The 23,764-nt window shown below is 40.1% G+C and overlaps 1 protein-coding gene across 25 annotated transcripts in view; it reads right to left on the reverse strand.

Annotated features, from left to right (window-relative positions):
* Window positions 1-15,251, reverse strand: part of PTPRD (protein tyrosine phosphatase receptor type D) — a 1,160,352-nt gene extending 1,145,101 nt beyond the window's left edge. For 8 of the 25 annotated variants that reach the window (XM_081844726.1, XM_081844725.1, XM_081844748.1 and 5 more), the window contains exon 1: window positions 14,249-14,437. The gene's annotated coding sequence lies outside the window, so the exon portion shown is untranslated. Of the gene's footprint in view, window positions 1-14,248; window positions 14,439-14,677; window positions 14,802-15,153 lie in introns of those variants that run through there. The other 17 variants (XM_081844733.1, XM_081844732.1, XM_081844729.1 and 14 more) reach the window with 6 other exon arrangements.
* Window positions 15,252-23,764: the final 8,513 nt, after the last annotated feature.

Below are 23,764 nucleotides of genomic sequence, written 5' to 3' on the forward strand. Positions count from 1 at the left end.
GACAGCACAGCTCACAATTTATGACCACATTCGCTGCAGGGAAGGTAAGTTTAACCCCTCCAACAACTTGCTTCAGGGTACTGCCAATCCTTTTTTTAAATATAGTGAGGAAGGTACAGAAGAATATGCAAACAGCAAACAAACAAACCCATCATCTTCAGCTGCTTAAAACAAATAGCAATGCTTCACATAGTATCTCTTGTAAGATGTGTATTTAATTAGAATAACAACTATGCTAAAAAGTAGGATATGGTCTACCCATCAATAGTGACAGTAAGGGGAGGCCAACACTCAAGAGTTGAGGACCCATACACAGTACATCAATGGTGTCATAAGGAATAGACCAATTGTGGTAAAGAAGGAAGGGGGCATTAATTGAAACATATTTGTTCCTTCAGAATTACACTTAATACATTGTAAGTCAGTGGCAACTGATACAGTTTTGTTTTCCTCTTATTTTTACCTCCTTTCACATGGCTTCACTTATGTCTACTATTCTATGCCACCTTTGAGCAATACTGCTCCCTGGGCTGAAAACAAGCCAAAACTCCATTAGGCAAAGCAAAGCATTCCTAGCAAAGCAAAGCATGCATTCCAATAGAAAGGGGCAAGCTGTGATAGCCACAGCAGCCCTCGTCTAAAATCACAGAGGGAAATGGTCTGTGGTAGAACCAGACCTAGGCAAGAGTCTACCTACTGCTCTTAACTATTGCCTCTGGGGTCACGATTTTTACAATTTCCATTCTAGACATGCATAGCTTCTTAAGCATATCACCTCTTCAGCTTTAGCTCAGCCTCACACACTATCATCTATGCTCAAGTATCTCCACGTTGCCAAAATACTGCAGCTGCCAGGCAACATTTTTTAACCCTACTGCCAGACTTAAAGACATATCTTCTGTCTTTACCCAACTTTACTAGGATAAAACATCACAGTGGTGAAAGGTATCTGTTGCTGTAGGTTGTTCTTTACTGGAGTCCCAGAGTGTGACATAACATGCCTGCAATCCAAAGCTCAGGATCCAGTGTGCACACCTGTTAAGAACCCCTACCATTAAATGAAAATCCTGGGGAAAGGGGAAAGTTATGTACCAGGCAGTCAATATATGTCTCTTTTCTGGGGAGATGCAGAAATGATAAGACTGCAAAAATGAAAAAGAATAAAAAATACTGAGAGAACAGAGAAAGCTGGAGACCCTGGATTAGGATCAAGGAAGAATGCTTTTAAAGTATTTACTGATTTTTATGCCAGGTGCACAATAGTCTATTTACTAGAATACTCTCAGCAACAAGTGGCAGCGTAAATGATAAAATTATCCACATAAATCTATGAATGAAAAAGACTAAATTTCCCAAAACCTTTTGTGGGGAAAGTCCAACAGAAAGAATGACGCACCATGGGCGTCTCCAAAATGTGAAATAGTGAATGAAACACAACTTGAGAAAATCAAACAACAGGATTAGAAAGAGGCACGTGCAAAGCCTGCTACAGCAATTGTGAGTCCAGCTGATGAGCACTGATATACAGATTTCTGTCTATCATACAATCTGCTAAACCAGAATTTATGACACTAAAGACACAGAGGGTGCTTCTGCTCACTTCAGTCACTCACTACTATAGCTGTCACTTCAGAAAGTTTCAGGTCATTTGCAGTAGCTACAGTGACAAAGTGCAGACAGAGGAATAGTATGGGAGTTCATAAAACATCCATTTTGTTAGCTAAGTAACACAGAAACCTGTTTGAAACTGAGTTAGATCGTTGACACATCTAGCTCAGAATTACCTACACTTCCTGGCAGCAGTTCTCCAAAGTTTAGTTGACATTTTTGGGTAAGACGGCTCTAAAGTCTTATTTTTCAAATGATGGACTGACTGGGGTTGATTATCAGTTAAACATCTGGCCAGTTCAGATGACAACTTTGAGCTGGGTTAAGAACACTGACAACTTAAAGAAGAAAAGCCACTTGATCCAGGGAGAGGAACACATATATATTGGCCTGTTCCAACCTCATTTCCTTAATGGTGACTGCTCCTGGGGGAAAAAGCATTTTGGTTCCTGAAATTCATTCCAATTGTACAAATAAAATATAGCTGGTGGAATTCTACAGGATGTGGCATTAGTGTGTAAAAACAGTGCAGATCGAATGATCCACAGATGGTGGAGATGTCAGGCAGAATCCACCTGGCTAATTTCAAGCATTGTTATGGATTACCCTATGGCATACATCAAATTCTTTCTCCCTGAGAACCATAGCTCTAACCCAGCGGGAAATCCAACCAGAGATCTAGCACCATTCCACCTTGTTTGACACATAACTACTCCAAAACATGGTATCAGGATGCTTGGAGCAGGCTTCTCCAACATCATGATCAGAGCTGTGCATGACAGTCACTCTTTAGAAAAAACAGTGCAGACACAGCAAGAAAAAAGTGAGAATGGTTGAGAGTGTAGGATTAGTGCTCCCATGCCCTGTTCTTCTCAGACTATCCATGCCATTCTGATTTGAAGCAAGTGAAGAAAAGCTCCAATTTGATCCTATTTCTGTCAAATAGCTTTACAGCTTTTGCCAGAGTAATTGCTACAGAAATGTAGTTATAGAAGGGAGGAGAAGAGAAAAAGATCTGTTGCTTGCAAATATTGTGCCTAATTTTGATTCATTAAAAGCAGTTACACACACACAAAGCTCATAAAGCACACAGGTTTTCTACATTTTTATTAACACAAGCACCCACAAATATATATATTTACTGAATCGCACCCACCTGGCACTTCTCAGTTCCTTTGGTCCTTGTGTTTCATTAGACCAATCATGCAATTATAGCTCTCTGACTTCTCACCCACAGTGTGGTGGAAAATCATCTGAGCGTGACTTTTTGTGATAAAGTTGTTTGCAAGCAGTGAGGCCTCCTAGCTCAGTAGATATAAATGCCACTCAAAGTTCTCTATGCAGATATCAGATATGATACAGACATATCAATGCAGACACTTTTTCTTTGGGCATCTTCAGATATTATTGAATTTCTCTGACCCTTATGCTGAATAAATGCCATCTAACATAATTTTGGTTTTCACTTGTATGTTTGTTTATGTTTCATGTTTGGAAAACAATGCATTTCCAGGGATGCCAGATGATTTCATCAGATGAAACAGGGAAAACACACTGCAGCAAACCCTTATGGCTGGAGGTTCAATTTTCAAGAGCATAAGTAAACATGTGAAGGGGAGGAAAGGAGGTTCCAAGCTCTGTGCCCTCAAGTGCATCACCACTGTACTGTTCACAGACCTCTAAGAATTTGAAGGCAAAGATCAGAAATGGGAAACCTCCTCTACTCATGGAAGCTCATGCAACAGACATCTGCCCTCCTACTTACAGAGGGTTGAGAAACAGTACAAAGGTGATATACTGAAAGGAGCAGAGTTTAGCAGCACATCATGCATCTACTTCCCCTGGCATGTTTGCTCATACTCTTGCAAACTGGATGCCTAAATAAAGCTTACCTATGAAGTAAATCACTACCTCTAAATGAATGGAGAAAGTTCACTTATAATTACAAAGAAACGACTCACAGTTTGTCTTGCACCTAATCATATACTCCGAACTTAAAGCAGGACTATCATCCTAAAATATAAGTAGTGTGTGAATCAATAGGCTGGCCTCAGGGTGGAAACTTTAGAAATCTTTAGATGTTGTAGGCACAATGGCCAGCATATCAATACTTGCCGAAACAACACACACTTAACTGGGTGTTCATTTTCATTGAATCCTGATTGGATTTCACCATTTGCCTTCTGTTATTTTAAAAGAAATTCATACAGAATGAGCTCTCCATCACAAAACTTCAGATTGCATATTTGTATTTATTAGGACTGTGCCATATCTTATTCAGTTTAATTGTTGGATTTAAAATAGTGATTCTAATAAGTTATGTATCTTTAATAAGCTTCATATCTAATTAGTTATATATCTAATAAGTTATTTTTATCTATGTATATGTATATGTATATGTATATGTATATGTATATGTATATATATAAATATAAATATATATAGAGAGAGAGTAGATAGATATATGCATCTTAGCTATGCAAATATTTACATCTTTAGAATACTGTTTGACAACTTTTTTTTGGTCTTGATATGGTTGCATAAGCCCTAGTTTCCCCCCGACAGCAGCCTCTTTCTTCTTAAGCAAGGCATATTTTTACTGTTGTAAACCACTTTGATACATTTTTGTGATATAGCAGTATATAAATATTTGTATAAATAAAATAAATGATAGGGGTGCCTATCAGGGGATGACTGCACAATGCTATATAATCTGTTAGATTTGCCTTTGCAATGACATCACTAAGTGCCATGGACAGCTATTGTAGGTACAAGCAAAAACAATATAAATGAAAAGGTAACGTATTCTCACAAGAAAGACTGAAAAATCAGCTTTGACATAAGTCTCAATGTGATTCACATCCATGTAGGAAAAACCAAAAATGGTTTTTAAAACAATACAAATACACACCCAATACTTATACCTAAACCATTTCCCCCCATCTAGCTGGGAAACCCAATATGCAACATTTCAATGTTAAAGTTTGTGACTATTAAAGAAGTCAGTTAACATATTTCCACTTAAGGAGCTATCCTTTTGTCCTTTCAAATTTACTTCCTAATTTTCAAAATATCAACATAGCATAAAAGTTGGCGGGAAGGTCAAGGATTTCCAGAATGTCTATGCTCCTTCATGGCACTTCAGATCCTATGGGTAATTTATTTAGCTCTCACATAAATGAGCATCATTTGTATAGTCTGAAGATTTACATCCCTTGTTTTTGAAGGCAGATGAAAGCTGCTCTTCACATTCATTCTCTAGCTTTTGTAGACAAGAACCATTACTGGAACAGAACCCTATTCTTCTTTGTAAAGCTGAAACAAAAATTACAGGACAGAAATGAAAGAGCGATAAGTGAGGCAAAAAAGTGGGAACTGAGATTTTGGTTGGCACTCGCTCACTCCCTTCGCCGCCACATTTTACATTCATGCTACAAATGTCTGGTAGGAAACTTGGCATACTCATCATAACAAGCCAGCAATGAGGTCCAAAATTAGGTTGGGCTTTAAAGAAAAAGTTCTAGGTTGCCTTGCTACCCGAAGATTTGGTGAAGGTGACCAACTTCTATAGCTTCAAAAGAGCATTTGACAAATTCCTGAAGGATAAAGCTGTAAGTAGCTACTAGTAACAATGGCTATGGAGTATGCGCCGACTACCAGTTCCTGGGTATCACGGGTGGTCGAGTGCCATTGCATACATGTTCTTCTTGTGGGTTACCCATAGGTATCTGGTGGGCCATTGTGAGAACAAAATGCTGGACTACCTTGAACTTTCATCTGATCTAGTTGGGCCCTGCTTATGTATTTTCAGGCTTCCCTCCCAGCAGTTAATCAATATTTGTTGGATATCATTCTCTGAGTACATAATCAATGAGTAGGGCAACTATAATACCTAGGGAATCTTTCTGCAGCAATGTTTGGTTCTATTAGACAACCTAAAAAAATTAAGTCCACACTTCGAGAGCATCAAACTTTGGTATACACCTTTCTCTTAAATAAGAACTATTAATCTCTAAATAAATTAACTGTCACTGCCCTCCAATGAAAATTCTTGAAACTATTGAAGTGGAATTATTAGAACTCTATGGAAATAAATTTGAAATGAATAAATGCAAATGAGTTTGTTTTTTCAAAAGAGATTCAGTAAGGAAATAGGTTTGCCATGAAAAGCCATGTCATAATGGTGTGAAAAGTTTATTACCAAAATATACAATCATTAAAAAGTGAAGCTCTAGCATAGCTAATTTGGATAATGACATGAGAAGTTCTTCCTTTCACTGACAACCCAACAGCATAGATTTTTGTAATGAATGGCAAGACAGTATTTGCTACAGTATACACTATTATCACTTGTAGTTAAAGTAGATCTGTGCTAAAAAATTATTTTAACAATTTGTTGGGTGGGTGATATGAAAACCATGAAAAACTATGGGGCAGGGGGTTCTGGAGGGGGCTGCCACTTAACCTTGTTCAAGGTAAGCAAAGGCTTTCTGATTTTACTTGCTTTTTTAACATAAAAAAGAAAACTGCACACTATTCCTGGTGGGTGTAATACTGTCTTCTCAGATTCTCACCCCCTACACTCCCTTGAATGACTTGCCAGTGATACTACAGTACATCATTTCCCATCACTTGCAAGGCATTCTGGGAAGTGACATGAGGCTCTTCCACAGCTTCCCACTAGCTGCACTTCCTAGTGAGACTCAGTAAGGAAAGTGGCAACTCCTTCCCAAAAATATTCAGAGCAATTCCCCCTGCCCATACCAGAAAAGAACTGTAATTATTTTTACCATAGAAACAGATGACAAAGATGTAATATATGTTACTCAAACCATCAGATGGAGTGTATTTACACCATGCCTGCTATACAACCCAAAGCTAGATACAACTGAAAGTTCTCAGTAGGCAAGACTTCCTATAATACATCCCAACTATAGCCAGTATTGATGTAAGGTGCAAACAGATTAGTTCATACTTTCTCCTTTGATGGGAACTTGGGTTCTGATCACTGCTAGGAATTTATCCACATTAGATCTCAGTAATCCCAAAAGATATGTTTATTCATCATTTTGAACCCAATAACCCTAGATTCCTAACACAAAGACCTTCTTAAACAGTGCTATACAGGATCAAAGATGTGTAAAGCATGCAGTTGGAAGCCTCCAAATCAACCATCTAAACAGCAATAAATTCATTATGTTTGGGAGACAATCATTATATAAAATTTACTCAGAAAGTAAAGCAAGCCAGGAATCCTTGTGTGTGTGTGTGTGTGTGTGTGTGTGTGTGTGTGTGTGTGGTTTATGGCACCATGGTTCCCATTTAATTCATGTGCAGAAACACTTCACATTTCTGATAAAATTCCAGTGGAATGCAGTTAGCTATATTTTCTTCTGACAACGATGCATACATTATATATATATATATATATATATATATATATATATATAGTCATTAACTCACTTGTCTCATAAGTGATTCTAATTATATTAGAATTAGAATTAATTAGTTTATTTATTCCTTTAATTGTATTGTTATAGTTGTGTGTGTGTGTGTGTTCTGCTTCCTGCATTTTTATTTCAAAATAAAATAAAATAAAATTATATGCAGAAAATGTGTGTGCCTGTCCTCTTAACCAGGAATTGATTGTACTAATATACCATATTGATATTGTTATAGCTATATTGGGCTCTTCTTTTGCCAAAGACAGGCAGAATTATAATTATTAAACTTAGAATAAAAACATACAATCATAAAGAATTGTAACTTCCAGTTCTGTGTTTCATCATGTCCTGTATCCAATGTGATCAATCCCACCCTGATTTTTATATGAAACTGGAGTTAACTACCCTGTTCCCATCTCTTGTAGCTGAAGTCACCAACACATTTTAACCATAAGTTCAATTCAAGGAGAATGTCTTAAGTTCCTTGGTCAAAGCATATGAAGTGCTGAATAAGACTACCAACATTAGTTAGCAGGAGTTTGACAAATAGCTATGAGTCACAGAAACTTTTATTAAAAGAGGCTTGTCCAGCTGAGCATTTGGAGTTGGGGGGGGGGGCGGACCTGAAGGAGATAAATCTTGCCTAGGCAAAATAAAGTTCCCTTGCGTATCTTCACTTTCAGCAGTCCTGCAATGCTTCACCTAGATTATGTGACCCCCTCAGGATCACCAATATTTATTCTGTTCACCAAGTTTGAAATAGCTGTTATCCTACACTGGCTTTCAGTTGCCGTTAATGCAATCAGTGAATGCCCATATATTAACAAGCCTATCATCTGGACTCCAGCATTGGCAAGGTGTATTCTCTGTTGAAGAGAACACTTAATGCAACATGTTATTTTCCATAAAAATACAGTATTTGATAGTAGGCTGTGCAGAAAAGGAAACATCAAGCACAATATTTGAGGGAAATATGGCTCTGTCATCCTGTATTAAAAAAAGAAAGAAAAATCATTCTCCACATGAGAAAATTGCATTTGGAGATTATCAAAGGAGAGAGCATATGTTAAGCTAAATTCCTATGGATGGGTTTCAATATTTTATATGTATTTACCTTAATTTTGAGATGGTCAAGGGGGTGATTATGAGTGTCCACACTCTTTCATTCTACAAATAATCTCACCAGTGGTCTGAACTCTACAGCTTTCCTGGAGGCCCATGTTTAATCAAAGCCCAGAGGAAGGTGTCATGAGATAGTTCCTTCCATGGAGCTTTCTGAGATCAGGAAAATGCACCACCAAGGAGGTTGCAGAGTGCTGGATAAACTTTGACCGGTAAGAAAAACACATGTAATATATAAACTCCTGTAGGCCATAATTGCCACTGATACAATATATATTTCTCTTTATGGCCAACGATCCGGGCAAAGGATGGTACCCTATCCATTATTTGGTGTTTGTTAAAATGGTGGTGGTCTTAGCAATACATACTTTGACAACATTTTGTTGCTGTTCTCAGAGACCATTCTCTAAATGTTTGTTGTTTGTTTTATTTTTTGTTTTTCTGTTGCATATGTTTTAATTAATTTAAAATAATGAAAAAAAGAAAAGGACATGTAAAAAAAAAAAAGGAAAAGACATCTGAAGGCAGCCCTGTTTAGGGAAGCTTTTAATGTTTAATAGGTTATTGTATTTTAATGTTCTGTTGGAGGCCACCCAGAATGGCTGGGGAAACCCAGCCAGATGGGCGGGGTATAAATAATAATAATAATAATAATAATAATAATAATAATAATAATAATAATAATAACTACTACCACTATCCTTAGCCATCTCACAACAATACTGTAAGCTCAGGTCTCCACACCAACGGATGTTCTAAAGAAATACTCAACTGGCCTGAGAAGAGGTGCTGGTGGGTGGACGCCTCTTTCTCAGAGAAGGAACACAACTGAGAAACTGGAGGACATCTATCAGTACAGCAGTCAAGGTACCTGGCATAAGCACAGGTGCTTAGGTGCTCTCTCAAAGCAGGCATGATCAATTGCTTCTCATGTTTCTTTCCAGGGCTTAGTAAAAACTTGGGCACAACAAGCTAAAAGCCCCCCACCCTTTGTTTAATTATATCTTATTCGGAAGAATTGAAACTCTGGTCATTAGTTTTTAAACCAAATCTATGGCTATCTATACATATTTACTCGGATTGAAGCCCCGCTGTGCCCAATAAGATTTCATACCAAATAGGTATGTATATGTATTTCAGCCTTATTCTGCCTTAAGTCTTGAATTCCAGTTTGCACAATAAATATCCTGCTCTCATTCATGTTTCACACAAGGGAAAGAGCAACCTGGAAGGGAAAAAACCAAAGGCCAAATTTGCAACTCTGCGTCTTACCTAAAGCATGTTACATAGTGTTTGCATGCCTTAATTTACAGAGTTTCAGTATACAGCAAGTCATTTTTCAATCTGATACTTGGGGATGGCGCCAAATCCTGAATTGCATTTTACATTCTGATGCCATCAGCTCAATTTAAAATCCAGGTATTACGCGTCTAGTTAAGGATGTTTGAAGTACAACGTGCTCCATGTGACTGCATTCTTTACTGTAAAACTTTTCAATATATTATCGCTCTACAAAGTAATTGAATTAATAAAGAGGTCATATCACTGTCATGGTAGATATTTCAGTTGATGAAGTGTCATTAGAATCATTTTACCTATGCAATTTAGATTTGCTCAAATATATCATCTCTACATACCAAACCCATATGAAGATTACAGTACATAGCTCCCCAGTCCAAAGTTGTCCAAATTGCCACCTACATAAAATTATGCTCTGTGAACACTTGATCCACGACTCCTAATACATAGAAACTAATCTTATTGTCACTTACAGTCCTAGAGATTAAGGGATGGGGCCCATAAAACATATCTATTAATCATGAATAGGATGTCACACTGCTCATTGCTAGCAGGCATTCTACACAGCTTCTTTACAACAAATTAGTTATCATTTTTGAGCATTGTTCATACTGTGCTTTGAATTTTTGTATCATTTATTTTGATAAAACTGAATTATTTGCAGCTTTTATCATGAATACTTGCCACAAGACATCAAACTTATTTAATAGCAGCTGCAATTTGTGGAATTGCACTTCTAGTTAACAGTGGCCAACAACTGAAAAATTCACTGCAATTTGATAAATGATAGCATTAATAGAAGTGGTTCTTTAAATTTTTAATAGGCCAATTGCTTAACTTAACTAGGGCCAAATGCTCAGCTGAACTTCAATTGATACATCTTAGTATAAACTGGAGAACCCAGTTTCATCCACAACACAGTACTGTAGTTTGCCGGTTAAAACATGTTGACTTGGTAATGTATCTAAAAATATTAGCGTTGCACTTTATAGTATTGTCTCAGGTCACCATATACAAATACACTACATAATACATATACTGTTATGGTATCAAAGCCGCTATTACTACAAAACTCATAAAAAGTACCTCATATACCAAGGCTGCAATCCTATGCATGCTTACTTGAGCATCAGTCCCATTGAACTGACAATGATCTTTTAGTAGATATATAAGACTAAGCTGCACAAGTCCTGTTCTTAGAATTTCAAAAATAATTATTATATTGTGCTAATCCAAAACATTATTATTGAGATACTCATTATGAGCAAGACTTTCCTTTACCTTCTTGATTGTGGGTGTGCTCACTTTATATAGAAAAACACCCTGAAATTTACATTACAAACCCAGAAAGGTTTAGAGCCTTGCCAAATGATGCAATTATTTCTTCAGTTTAATTTTGCCTAAAATAAACAGTTCTTTATCAACTTCAACAAAGATCCTACCAGAAAACTATTAAAATCGAATCTCATGCTGATGAAAGAAAACCAGGAAAACTTTCAAAAACAAAAATGCATTTTATGCTTTACTTAAAAGATAAAAAGCATCTGTTTGTTGGGAGGGAGACAAATGTAAAATGGATTGAAAGACCTCTAAAGTATATGAATTATCTCCTAGTTCTTGGAGGTAAAAAAATTATCAGCTTAAAATTATCACTCCAACAATAACTATTGGGGTGGGGTGGGGGTGCAGCAGATTGCTGGAATGAACTCAGTGAAACCTTACATTGTTAACCGGCTCCAACAGCTGATATTCTTAACATCTCTATGCTACGTTTTCATGGAGTTGATTTCACAAATTAAATTCTTTTGCTCCAAAAAGAAAAAGAATCCTCACGGCTTATCCTAAACAGATTAGTCGATTTTCATGACACATACTAAACATAAAACTTTTAATAATGCAATGCCCATGGACGAGAAACAATAAGAATCTAACTTACTGAATACTTTCAATAATTTTCAAGAGTACCCCCTGAAACTGGTAGAATGCTTTGTGTTCGAGTCATTAGTAGTTATGTTAGGATGTTTGCTTGTTTTTAACTTGGGAAGAAAGTTATTAAAAGGTACACCTAGTTATAAGAAATATCTAGACATTCTGTGTTTAACAACATGTTTCATATGCCATTTTTACATGAGCATTATGCTTGCTTGCTTTTTGCTTATTCAGAACACCCACAGGTTACACAAAATGAATTGGCGGGTCATCGCTGTACCTTATTATTCTTACAAATTAGGCCAAACTTATTGAATTCAGGATTCTCTTTTATTTAACAGAATAAATGAGTGCTACTAACACAACAACAGTAAGTACAGAATACTATTTTTCTCCACTAACTGCAACTGTAAGCAAGACTGGTAGACAGTACTTTATTAGAAGTCCTATAGTAAGCACACGTTAGAGAAATTAATCATTCATTCCCTGTAGACTGCTTATGTATTTCATCAGGCCATTATCTGATCTGAATAACAAGAACAATTGCATAATGAAATGCATTACTGCTGACACCAGCAACTTTATTCTATCCTCTTCAAAAATGCAAGTACTTTTACAGCACAAAAGGGGAAGAGGGTTTTACCCCCATAATTCCTCTGTGCCCTAATGCACTGGCCCACAACAGTTTCTTATTCACCTGTATTTTATATTATCAAAATGTAATTGCATGATATTAAACATGATATGCACAAGTATACATTTCAGGAAAATTATATCAAGTCATTCCAGCCATATAAATATAATTTTCAAAGACAGGGTTCAGCATTCCCATCAGATGTGTGCTCATTCAAAGAACATGCCAAAAAAAGAAGAAAAAGTTTCCAGGAAATACTTCAAAAAAATGATAATGCATCCTAGTCTCAAACAACAATAGTCAGCACTGCTGTGCTAAACAATATTCTGCAAAACTAGCAAACAAATCCCTTGGCTTGGCTGAATACATTAATGTGTTGCGAACCACTTTTATTAATAAGCCAACCGAACCTGACCATCTCGTGTAGTCTCAATACAATTCCTGACAAGACACTTATTTTTTGCAAGAAAAGCTCTCTTACATTCAGTCGTTTCATGTTTCTAAGACCATTAAATAACCTTTAAATGGCCACAAACGCTGCTGTTTAAAACTATTCTAATCCAGCTACCATGAAGCCAACATTAATTCATTCTTCCTAGAACTAGCAATCTATGCTCTCCTTGTACTCCCATCATTATGCTTATGGTAACTGTAAGCAGTTCTGACTTAACTGTACATGCCAAGCAATACTTTGTGCTAGTATTAATATCTTAAGCCAGTTTTGCTTAATTGGCCTTAGCACAGTGCATATTACAAATATGATTAGAAATGCTACTGAGAAAACCAGTTTTGCAAGAAATAAAACTTTCATGTTTCAGTACAGCCATTGGCAGTAGTATAAGGAGGAAACTTTCAAAATCAACCATTAATGGTCACACTTGAACTTGGGAGCAAGGCATGTTCAATATAGTTTGTCTAGGGTATTGGAACTCTGAAAATAGTGAATCCTCAATACCTTGGGAATATTAAAACAATGAAAGCATTACTCATATTAAATAATTTTTGCTGCCACATCTTCTTTCATGAGACAGGTAGTTTCTATTTTGGAAGAAAAGAGAGTTTAATTCATGACTGTAGATATTGCGATCCACAGCATGTACCAATTTTTTTTGCCTAGGAGCACAAAATTATTCTAATCAAAATCCATTTGGCAATAACAAACAATGCTGAGATGTTATTGATTCAACCTAGTACATTCAGAACTGACTCAACTCTATTTCCACTGACAAAGGTTTTATTAAATATTTGAAAACATAGTCTCTCTCTGTATATGTGTTTGTGTGTACACACTCTTATTTTGGATTGGCTATGTTCACTGCTCATTATTTTGTCCAGTTGCAATAAGTTAATCCTCAGAATCCCCTTCAGGTGGTCAACGAAACCTAAACCAAACCAGCTACAATCCGTCTGTCTGACCCAAGTGGAATAAGGCTCTTAAAACTTTTTTTTTATATGCAGAGATGTTTCTTAGGCTCCAAGATGGTACCCCTTGTGTCAGGCAAAGCTTTTACTTCTTTGTCATTAACTAACCTCAGTCACACAGCCTCCATGGCCTTGTAGAAATTCATTCTCCCACAGGACACACAGATTCTCAGCACAAAATAACACCGCATCTGGAGCCTAAGTTGTGTCCTGCGTGTGCCACTTTCAAATCAAAACACTGTTTTGATGTAGGCAGTGCTTAACATTTGAGAATCTGTCTCAAAAGGCAAGGGTAGCCAAGAATGGGGCTAAGGTAAAGACAAACTGTATCCAAGCAAGTAAACCACAAGACTATATTGCTACCATGTATTGGTACTTGAAGACTTAACTGACACCTAGTGCTACCTTTCCATTTAAAATCCTCTAGGTGTCTACGGAAGAGCATCTCTTTGTTGGAAAACGGGGGGGGGGGGGGAGGCTGGTTCAGATGAATGTTCCTATATGTCCTAACTCGGGACTTAACATCTCCAGCAAAAGCAACAGCATTGCTCCTGTAACTCTTCTGACATTTGAGCTTCACGATATAGAAAAAGGAGGAATAAAAAAAAGCTCAATGCACTCTTTCCCCCCCACCCCACCCCATGCACACTACCAATGGTCGCCGCCGCCGCCCCTAAGTTACATGACTCGCGATGTTGTATGTACAGCATCGCATCTGCTTACGGGGCAGACGGGATGAAAGAGACAAAACACAAAATAAAGAGTCTAGGAGGAAAGAAAACCGACTTACTAAATGCAGCCAGCTCGGACCTCTCCGGAAAATCTTAAGGAGTCTTTCCTTTCCGCTCCTGCCGGTCACCTTACGAGCAGTGCTCCTATTCCACAAAGGCCACGAATGAACTGCAAAGACAACCACATGTCACACGCCCAGCAGGTTTGTTTTGGTGCCGAGAGAAGATTGCGGGTGCGAGGAGGGCTGGGTGCGGGGGAGGGAGGGGGAGAAGAGCGCGAGAGGGAGGAGGGGCGAGAGGCAGGCGGGCGCTTCAAGTGCTCTCCTTCCCCCCTCCCTCTCTCCTCGCAATTGCGAAGCGGGTGCCGTTCTCCCACCCCTCCATAAATAACTCAGGAGAGGGTCTTTCTCTCTCTCTCTCTCTCTCTCTCGCGCGCGCCGTGCCCAATTCGCCGCTCTGCCAGGGCGCAAAGAAGAAGAAGACGGTACCTGCAACTCTCCCCTCGCGCTGAGGCTGCCCGAGAAGAGGAGGAGTGTGGTGGCGAGGAGAAAGATTTCTCTTTTTAAAAAAAGAAAGAAAGAAAGGGGGCAAAATAAATAAATAAAAGGCGAGGGACGGCGAGAGGAGGAGTGTGTGTGTGTTTGTGTGTGTGCGCGCGCGGAGGCAGGAGCTCCTTGGCAGAAGCGGAGCCAACGGAGAGCGGGGAGTCGACGCCGGTGCTGTGGAAGAGCAGCCCTCCGAAGAAAGCCACGCAGGGCGCGGGGAGAGAGAGGCAAGCGGCGCGCTCCTCCCGCCGGCGAGAGGGAAAGGAGGCGGCAGCGGCGGCGGCGGCAGCAACGCACCCACAAAAAGCGTCCCCTTCCTTGCACGCGCAAAGACGACCTCCTCTCTCTTTCCCTCGCTAGGGCTCATCCCCACCGCCGCCGCTACCAGCAGCAGCTGAAGCCGCTCTCCTCACGCTCACCTGCATTTCCTTAACGAGCCACTTGATGGCTGGCAGTGGCTCGAGGCGAGGCGCTTTCTTGCTTGCTTCCTCTCGCGCTCGCCGGTGCCTGCCTACACTCGGCCAAAAGCCGCAGGGGAAAGGAAGAGGGGGGCGCTCTGAGGACCGCCCAGGGAGCGGGGAAAAAACAAAAAAAACTATCGTCTCGAGACGGTTGTTGGTGCTTTACCACCAAGAAAGGGGTGGGGAGAAGAGGGGTAGCGGCAGGTTGAAGGTGTCGGAATGCTTTGTGGGGAGGGGGGGGGGGACGACACGTGTAACACAAAGGCGGCCTCGCTGGAAAGAGACCCTCCTTTTCTCACGCTTGTCACCTCAGGCGCCACTTGATTCCGCGCTCCTCTCAGTCCTGACAAGAAGCAACTCCGCCTCTCCCTTTGGTGTGACCCCCTCCTATAAGACCCGCGATTTGGCTGGTGGGAGTGGAGGGGGGGTGGGAGGTTGCCCCCCCCTGCGAAAAGACAAGCTCTGAGAGAGTATACATCTCCATGAACTTTCTGCCTCGCGCCTCTTCCCCCGCCGGCGCACTTCGAGGCGCGCTCCGCTCGTGAGGGGAAACGGGGTCCAGAGACGGACGGACCTTCTCTCCGCTATCCCGTTACGCTCAGATACAACGGCCAGCTCCCTGCTGTCCTAAAACCCGCCGCCGCTCCCTCCCTCCTTGGCGGGTTTATCTCCTCTTGCCCCCGCCACCCCGGACGATGAAGCAGTTAATAAGGCATGAAAATAATACACCTTCACGGTGCTAATGACCCTAGTCACCACTTTTAAGAAGGCTGGGAATGGGTGGTTTCAGAGGAGCTGCCTGGTTTCCCGCCTCCCCCCCTCTCCATCTCTTCCAGGTGTAAGCACAGATGATTCCCAGTCTATTAATATGAGGAAGGCGCTGGCTCTCCCTCCAGGAGCTGCCTTGACAAGGGAAGGAGAGCGCGTCGGACGAGAGGGCAGCGCCGAACAGGACCCGCCCTGCGGGTGCTCCCCGCCTCGGGCGCGCCCGACCCGCCGACGGCGTGTGCTCCTCCTGCCGGTTGCCCTCGCTCGCTTCCCTCGCTTGCTGGGTTCACCGAGAGCGCGCGTCGATTCCCCCTTTCCAACCTAACCCGCCCCCTCGCCGTCTTCCCCCTTCCGCTTCTTTCTCCCCTGACAATACTTTGTGTGTTTTAAATAAAGATTTCGTGCTGCCAACCCGCAGGAAGCTTTTAACAAGATGCAGCTGAGCGTGTCGATATCATAGCTGTTGACTGCTGCTCAAGCGGGCGCCTCCACTCCCAACTCTTCTCGCGCTTCAGCTTCGCCGGGGCCGCCGCCGCCTCACGCTGCAGCCCTGTCGCCTTAGCAGCCTTCTCGGAGCAAAAGGGAGGCGGCTTCTCCACCCGCTTCCCCCCACTTAAAGGCTCTTCTCCACCCTGTTAATGTCCGGGGAAATTTTACCTGGAGAAAATGCACAAGGCTTAAGGACCTTGCAAGAAGTCTGTGTCTTTTTTTTGGGGGGGGGGAGAGAGATGGAGGGATAAGTTGAGTCGTTGGTGTGCAAAGCAAATGGCCATTACAGTGGTACCTCGGGTTACAGACGCTTCAGGTTACAGACTCCACTAACCCAGAAATAGTACCTCGAGTTAAGGACTTTGCTTTAGGATGAGAACAGAAATCGCGCGGCGGCAGCGGGAGGCTCCATTAGCTAAAGTGGTGCTTCAGGTTAAGAACAGTTTCAGGTTAAGAACGGACCTCCAGAACGAATTAAGTTCTTAACCCGAGGTACCACTGTATGTACATCCACCAGGTCTTGCACATAATCCTTCCCTGAAGAGGAAACTGTGCACATTTCCCTATCACTATGTGTAACTTCCCCACAGGCTCTGTGGAATGGGCACACCTCCCGTTTTGTGCATTCTCTGGGCAATGTGCACATTCGCCGGTCAGTATGCATAGTCTCCAAGGAACATGCCTCCCCACCTGCATCTCTTGTTCAGAAGGGTGCAAATTGCACTCCCCATGCTGATTCTGGCCCACTGCCTAATTTAACGCGGCCCACAACATACCATGCCGATGATGATGATGATGATGATGATGATGATGATGATGATATTTATTTATATGCCGTCCATCTGTCTGGATTGTCCCAGCCACTCTGGGCAGCTCCCAACAAAAAAATATTAAAAGCACAATACAACACACACTAAAAACTTCCCTGAACAGGGCTGCCTTCAGATCAGCCATGCAGCCAGAAAATTTGTTTGTGGAGACACCTGATAAGGATTAAAATCCTTCTGTAGTTCACTCTCCTTTTCACCACTTTCAGGTGTTGTTCCCTGGGCTGTTGAACAGCACAGGGGGAATTGCAGGGGGAGGAAAGTTTGTAACCTTCTCTCCCTCTCCTCCAATTCTGATGGAAATGTCCACCCTTCCATGCTGCTATTAAGCATTGGCCTGAGGTGGGGGTGGGGATGGGAATCATCATTGGAATCACAGGGGAAGGAGCACCAGAGGAAGGATTGCCCAGCAGGGGGTAGAGAGCTGGGAGAGAAAACATGTGAAGTACCTCTGTCACAAATTTCCCATCATCCAGAAGAAATAAGGTATGCTAATGAACGGAAGACCCAACCAGTATTTGTCTAGTGGCCCCTGGATTCATTAGATTTCAAACATGTAAATATGCACATGCATATTTTTTTTTAAGTTGCACCTATGTGCCAGGGAATCAGATGATCTGGGCTCCCTGTCATATGCGCACATCTTTAAAAACAGAGTGTTTTTCCAACTAATATGTGGTGTACACAATTAAACTACTTTTTAATTGGGTTGTTGTTTTTTAAAGTTTTAAACTGTTTTTATGTGTTGGGGGGTTATTTGGCTATTCTGTTTAGATTTTGATTATGTGTTTTGTGTTTCTATATTGTAATTTTATCTTGTGAACCACCCTGAGACCTGCAAGTATAGGCTGGTATATAAATTTAAGAAATACAGTAAACAATAACAATAGCACCCCAATTTGCAAGTATGTTACTTCTTTTTGTAAAAAGTACCGTATGTAGTCAAATGGATGTATTCCTCAACTTGTTTTAGTTGAAATACAATTGGATTATCAGATTGTCATTTGTGATTAAATACAAAAGCTCTTTCCCCATTAGGTCTGAGTGGCATGTATAAATTTGGTGGCAGGGCATCTGTTTTGCATGCAGAAGGTAGCAGGTTCAATCCCAGGTGCCTCCACATAGGGATGAGGGAGATTCCCTACCTGAAACCCAGGAGAACTGCTACTGGTCAGTGTACATAACACTGTGCTAGATGTATCAATGATCTGATTTGGTAGAAATCAGCTTCCTACATCCTTAGATTCACTTCTTAAAGAAATTGTAGAACCTAATCGTTTCTTGGCTTCAGAGTTTTAAAATTAAATACGATCTCATTCAACACATGTGCCCTTCACACATAATGGGAAGCATATATATAAATACTAGACTACAAGGTGAAGTGAATTCAGCTCTGAAACCCATAAAACCCAAAAGAGCTTACTGAATCTACTTGCTTGTACCTTTGACATCAAGCAGGGCAGTTGTTTTCTGTAAACAGGAGTTGGTGAAAGTCTTCATCTGATTAATTTTCATGAGTTGAGCATGTAAAAAAGTGGCAACACTCCTTATTGGAGGTCCTGACTCCAATAACAGTCTCAGTCCACATGCATGCAAATCTGCTTAGTGTTAGCGAGTCTGCTTTTAAAGTATCTCTCAGCACTAATGAGAAATCCAATAGCATCCTTGTCAATGTGTTGAATAAAAAAGGGCAAACTCAGAACTTCATGATTTCCCAAAGTTTCAATCACTGACTGCTCTCTCTATTATTATTTTTAACTTACTGTCTATTTCTCCTGCATGTATTTTTTTTTTAAACTAGGGAAGTTAATTCTGATATTTCAAATATGACGTCCTCATAAAGTAATCTGTAGTCATTACATTTGGTCTTTAGCTGAAATTAATTTTCCTTATCAACTAATAATGTATTAGTTCTATAATGGGATGGGGGTTCTGGGCAGCATACTGTTAATACCTCCCCCCCCAATTGTTCCCAAATCCATTTATATGGCATTTTTTTAAACCTTTTTTCAGGATGTATTTGATTATATAAAAGTCATAGTGTTACATAACATTCATGTCTTGTCCATTGCAGCCACCTGTGCAAAACATTTGGCTCAAACAGCAGATTGTGCACCTGATCCAGACAACACAAATGACTTTAAACAATTTAAAAACAACAACCAGAAAGAAGTTCTGCTAAATGCTACTTCTAGATCTGATTAGCAATTGACAGGTGAGAGGGATCCAGTTGTAGTACACTAATTTCACATGAGATAAGCTGCAAGAATGCTACACTCTTGAGATTGTTATCTTTCTGATATGCTAAACACAATGAAAGACCTCCTTTCTGCTTGCTAGGGTCTCGGAAAAATTAGTTGAAATTATCTTTCAGATTTGTGTGATGAGAAGTGGTTCAAATTAAATAGAAAATGTATTCGCCCTGAAAGGGGGAGGGAAGTCACCTTTACTTCTTCCTGAGCCAACTGCATGCTGTGCTTCTTCTGAGGCAAGAGTGATTAGTGCACCTGCATTTTTGCAAATGGCTCAGAGTACTGAATCTGCTGACTTAGCTACCATAGGCATTTTTTTGGGCTCACTCTGCCTTGTTTTCTTTTTTGGCCTGTGCACCTTTGAAAAGTGTGTCTGAGGTCAGATATTACATTTAATAAATAATGGATATTAAGTTAGTGCTGACAAAGAAAACAAAAGTGGAAGAGAGGTAAAAAGACAACAACACTTATCTGGGTTGTCTACTTAGTCCACATTAGATAGAAGTCTGTATAATTATGACCCTGCCTCTTTTTAATCCAGAAGAAGGCAAATATGTTGTTTTCTGGTAGATCTAATTTGGTTTTTACAAAATGCCACCAATCCTTTCAATACAGGATACAATGTTCTATATATAACATTTGCCCCCCGTTCTTCTTTAAGGAGTTCAGAATGGCATGTTTGGAGCTAGCACATTTCATTCTTATTAAACCCATGAAATAGGCTTCATAATGATAGTGGATGGCACATGGTTTTATGTCCAAGTGGAGATTTCAGCCTTGGTTTCCCACTTGTAGACCAGCTGGAGTTTCTCTGGAAGGTATTCAGCCTTGCACTGTTTTGAATGTGCGAACTTTTCCTCTTGTTATACAGAGCGATCCATCCATCTCCTCCCTTTCATGCTGTTCTGGAGGTTCTGCTGACACCCTCAGAGCCTATTTGGGGGAAAAGAGAGGTGGGACGCCTTGCACATGTGAAAGTCTTTGTGTGGGCTGCTGCTGATGGGAGCCAATCTGCGCTGTAACACAGCAAGGTAGGGAAACACACAAACAAACTAAAATATTCAGCATGATCTTAAACATGTTTGCTCAGAAGAGAGTACCATTGAGTTTGAGCAGACTTTCACTCTAATAAATGTGTTTAAGATTACAGTCTTAATACATTGTATATGAGCAAATAATGGTACACACGAGTACTCTAAAGGCAGTCCTATTCAGTTCAGTGGGACTTACTCCCTGGCAAATGTACATAGAATTACAACCTAAATGTATGAAATTGAATTTAAGGCTACATCTATCCGCAAAGAGTCTTCTTTAGTGTTATCAGCATGTGTTATGCTTGAGGGATGGTGATAAGATATCTACTGTGGGCTTCTACTTTTAAAAACTTTATTTTATATTAAGAAGAATGCTTGATATTTAACTGTGTAAATTATGCAAAATAATGTCATAACACAACAATTCCATCCCCCCCATTATTATGGCCCTAAAGTCTGTTAGTCTAATCTACTGATTATATCGTTACCTTTAATTGGCAATTACTTTGTTGCAGAAATGATAAAGATGAAGTATTTTTGAGACTGTTACCCCTTTGTGATCAAGTAAAAAAAATGGTTTCTAGAAGTATTTTAATCAAGAACTGAGAAATTCTTCAAAAACTATTCATTTACTGAAGAACAACACCATTTTTGTTGATTATTCTTGACCTATTGCACATTCCTGCTGGTGTTTAATGAGAAAAAAACAACTGTAATCTTCCTACATAATTAAAATTCTCGAATGTTTTAATTGTGAAGCCAAGATCAAACTTTTTTGAGCTGAATGATATCGAAACCTGATTTGTTAAATGAACTCTGTAAAATTAACATGAATTCAGGGCTCACTGCTTCGTGATGGCTTTTCCTTATTCACACTCCCGAGAGTAGTCCAGAGAGAAAATAATAGGCAAGGTCATCATTTCAGATAGTAAGCACTTCTGACTTGACAGACAAAATAAAGAATTGGACACAAGGTTGAATTATGGGCCACTTTATTATTTGAAACGCCAACACTTGTAGAGGGAAAACGATTCATGGGGGAACTAATGATAAACATAACAGGCAAAGCCTGCAGCCAATAGGCCAACAAATTCTGCCAACGGGAAATGACACTACAGTGATACCACTGACCCTCTTTCTCCAGCCATACCCTGAGGGCAAGGATGCTTTCCTTCAGCACCGCCTCCAGAGTCCCATAACTCTGGAATGGGTTACACAGGATAATCTCAAAAGTGCTCCCTAACTTTCCTCTGGGTCCCCCAGCTGTGAGTGGTACCTAAAAGGGGTGACCTTGCAGAACTTAACTTTCCCCCTTCTTGAGTGTTCTCACCAAAGTGATCAAATCAACCTATTTGAGAAACACTTAAACTAATTGTACTGCATATGTGCTACACAGTAGGTGAAAAAACCCGACCCACCAGTGCCAGTCAGTGGGTATGCCAAAAATTCCTACTAAGCCCCAAAGTGAGCAATGAATCACACTATGTGCAAGTTAGGGTTGGGTGCCACTGGAAAGAAGAGAGGAGGAGGAGAAGCTGGCTGGTGTTTAAGAAGTCTTGACTGGTTCACCCACCACACAGTGCATGATGATACAAATGTTTCAGTGCCACATCCTCACAGACATACACCTCAGGCAGCAAAGATGCCTGAGTACTAATGGAAGAAGTGTGAATAAATTATCCTTTTGTACAGATGCAAAATTCACATGTATTGCTTTGTCCACAGTTACAGTGGTACCTCGGGTTAAGAACTTAATTCGTTCTGGAGGTCCATTCTTAACCTGAAACTGTTCTTAACCTGAGGTACCACTTTAGCTAATGGGGCTTGCTGCACCACTGTGGCACAATTTCTGTTCTCATCCTGAAGCAAAGTTCTTAACCCGAGGTACTATTTCTGGGTTAGCGGAGTCTGTAACCTGAAGCGTCTGTAACCCGAGGTACCACTGTACATCCCTCAGTATCCACCAATAACATGGGGCTCTTGAAAGGTTGCCAAGAAATGAATGGTCCTCAGGCTTATGAAGGTTTTCTGTCTAAACCATCAACATCTTTAGAAGCTCATTGTGAGGATAAAATCAATAACACAAGGATTGTAGACTCAAAGTGTACAGAGGTAATATTATTTAATTCTTCCAAAATATTATATACTCAAGGGCCTTCCAACTTTCCAGCTTCCCTGAGATAATGTGCAATTGTAGAATATTAAAAACCTGATGTGCAAATAGTTTGGTTATGACAATTCTGCTGTTGTTTTTTTTTCCTTACAACCCAAAGAAACAAAAGCTACAGTGAATTCTTTCCATATTTATAAACGTGTCACTGCTGTATGAGTTCCTGCTTCAAATAAACACTGCATTTTAAAGACTGCAACACTAAACATGCATACCTGGGAGTAAATGTTATTAAAAACAGGGAGCTTAGTTCTGAGTAGGCATGTATAGAGTCACTATTTAAACTGTAGACTCAATACACTTGAAAGTATCTTTTTGTGGATTGACTGGAAAACCCCCCACAATTGTACTAATATTATATTTAAGTATTGAAATTTGAGGTAAATAATATTGACACAATTTGAACAACATAATATTATGTATGTACATTGCTATTCTTTTATTTTCAGCCTATTGGCTGAAATTAAGAATGTGTTATCCATAATTCAGCCCCTGTGGAAAGGATGATGCATTCTGAAATCCTCCTTCTGCCTCCCACAACTTGTGGTCCTGTTATGCATTAATGGCCCATTTGAAGGAATGTTGCTATGTTGCATCCTGAAAGAGAATTAGCAGGAAAGTTGTTTACTAATGTAAGATCTACACTATTCATTTCGTAGTAAAGCTAAGGATTTTTTTCCTTTAAAGAACCAAAGGAACAGATCAGAACTAGTTTTACCCTGAAGTGGGTTTTCCAGTGCAAGGTCTACACAATCTCTAAAAAAACCTCCAGTACAATTTTATTAGGTCTCAATAGAATTCAGTAGCAGAAAAGAGTTTGTAGTATCTAGAAACTCAGGGCGAATTTGTCATGAATGCCATGTGGGATCAGAGGAGAAGTGCACAGAGACCTTAGTACCAGTTTTCAGAAATGATGCATTAATTTCATATATTCAGAAGCTTTCAGGCATACAACACATTCACACATGCTCCGCAGGGATACAGTTGCAGAATATAGTTGCTCTGTCTAACTAGATGGCAGGGGAACTT

The sequence above is a fragment of the Podarcis erhardii genome, assembly GCF_964252035.2.
Source record: "Podarcis erhardii genome assembly, chromosome: 17".
NCBI lineage: Eukaryota > Metazoa > Chordata > Lepidosauria > Squamata > Lacertidae > Podarcis > Podarcis erhardii.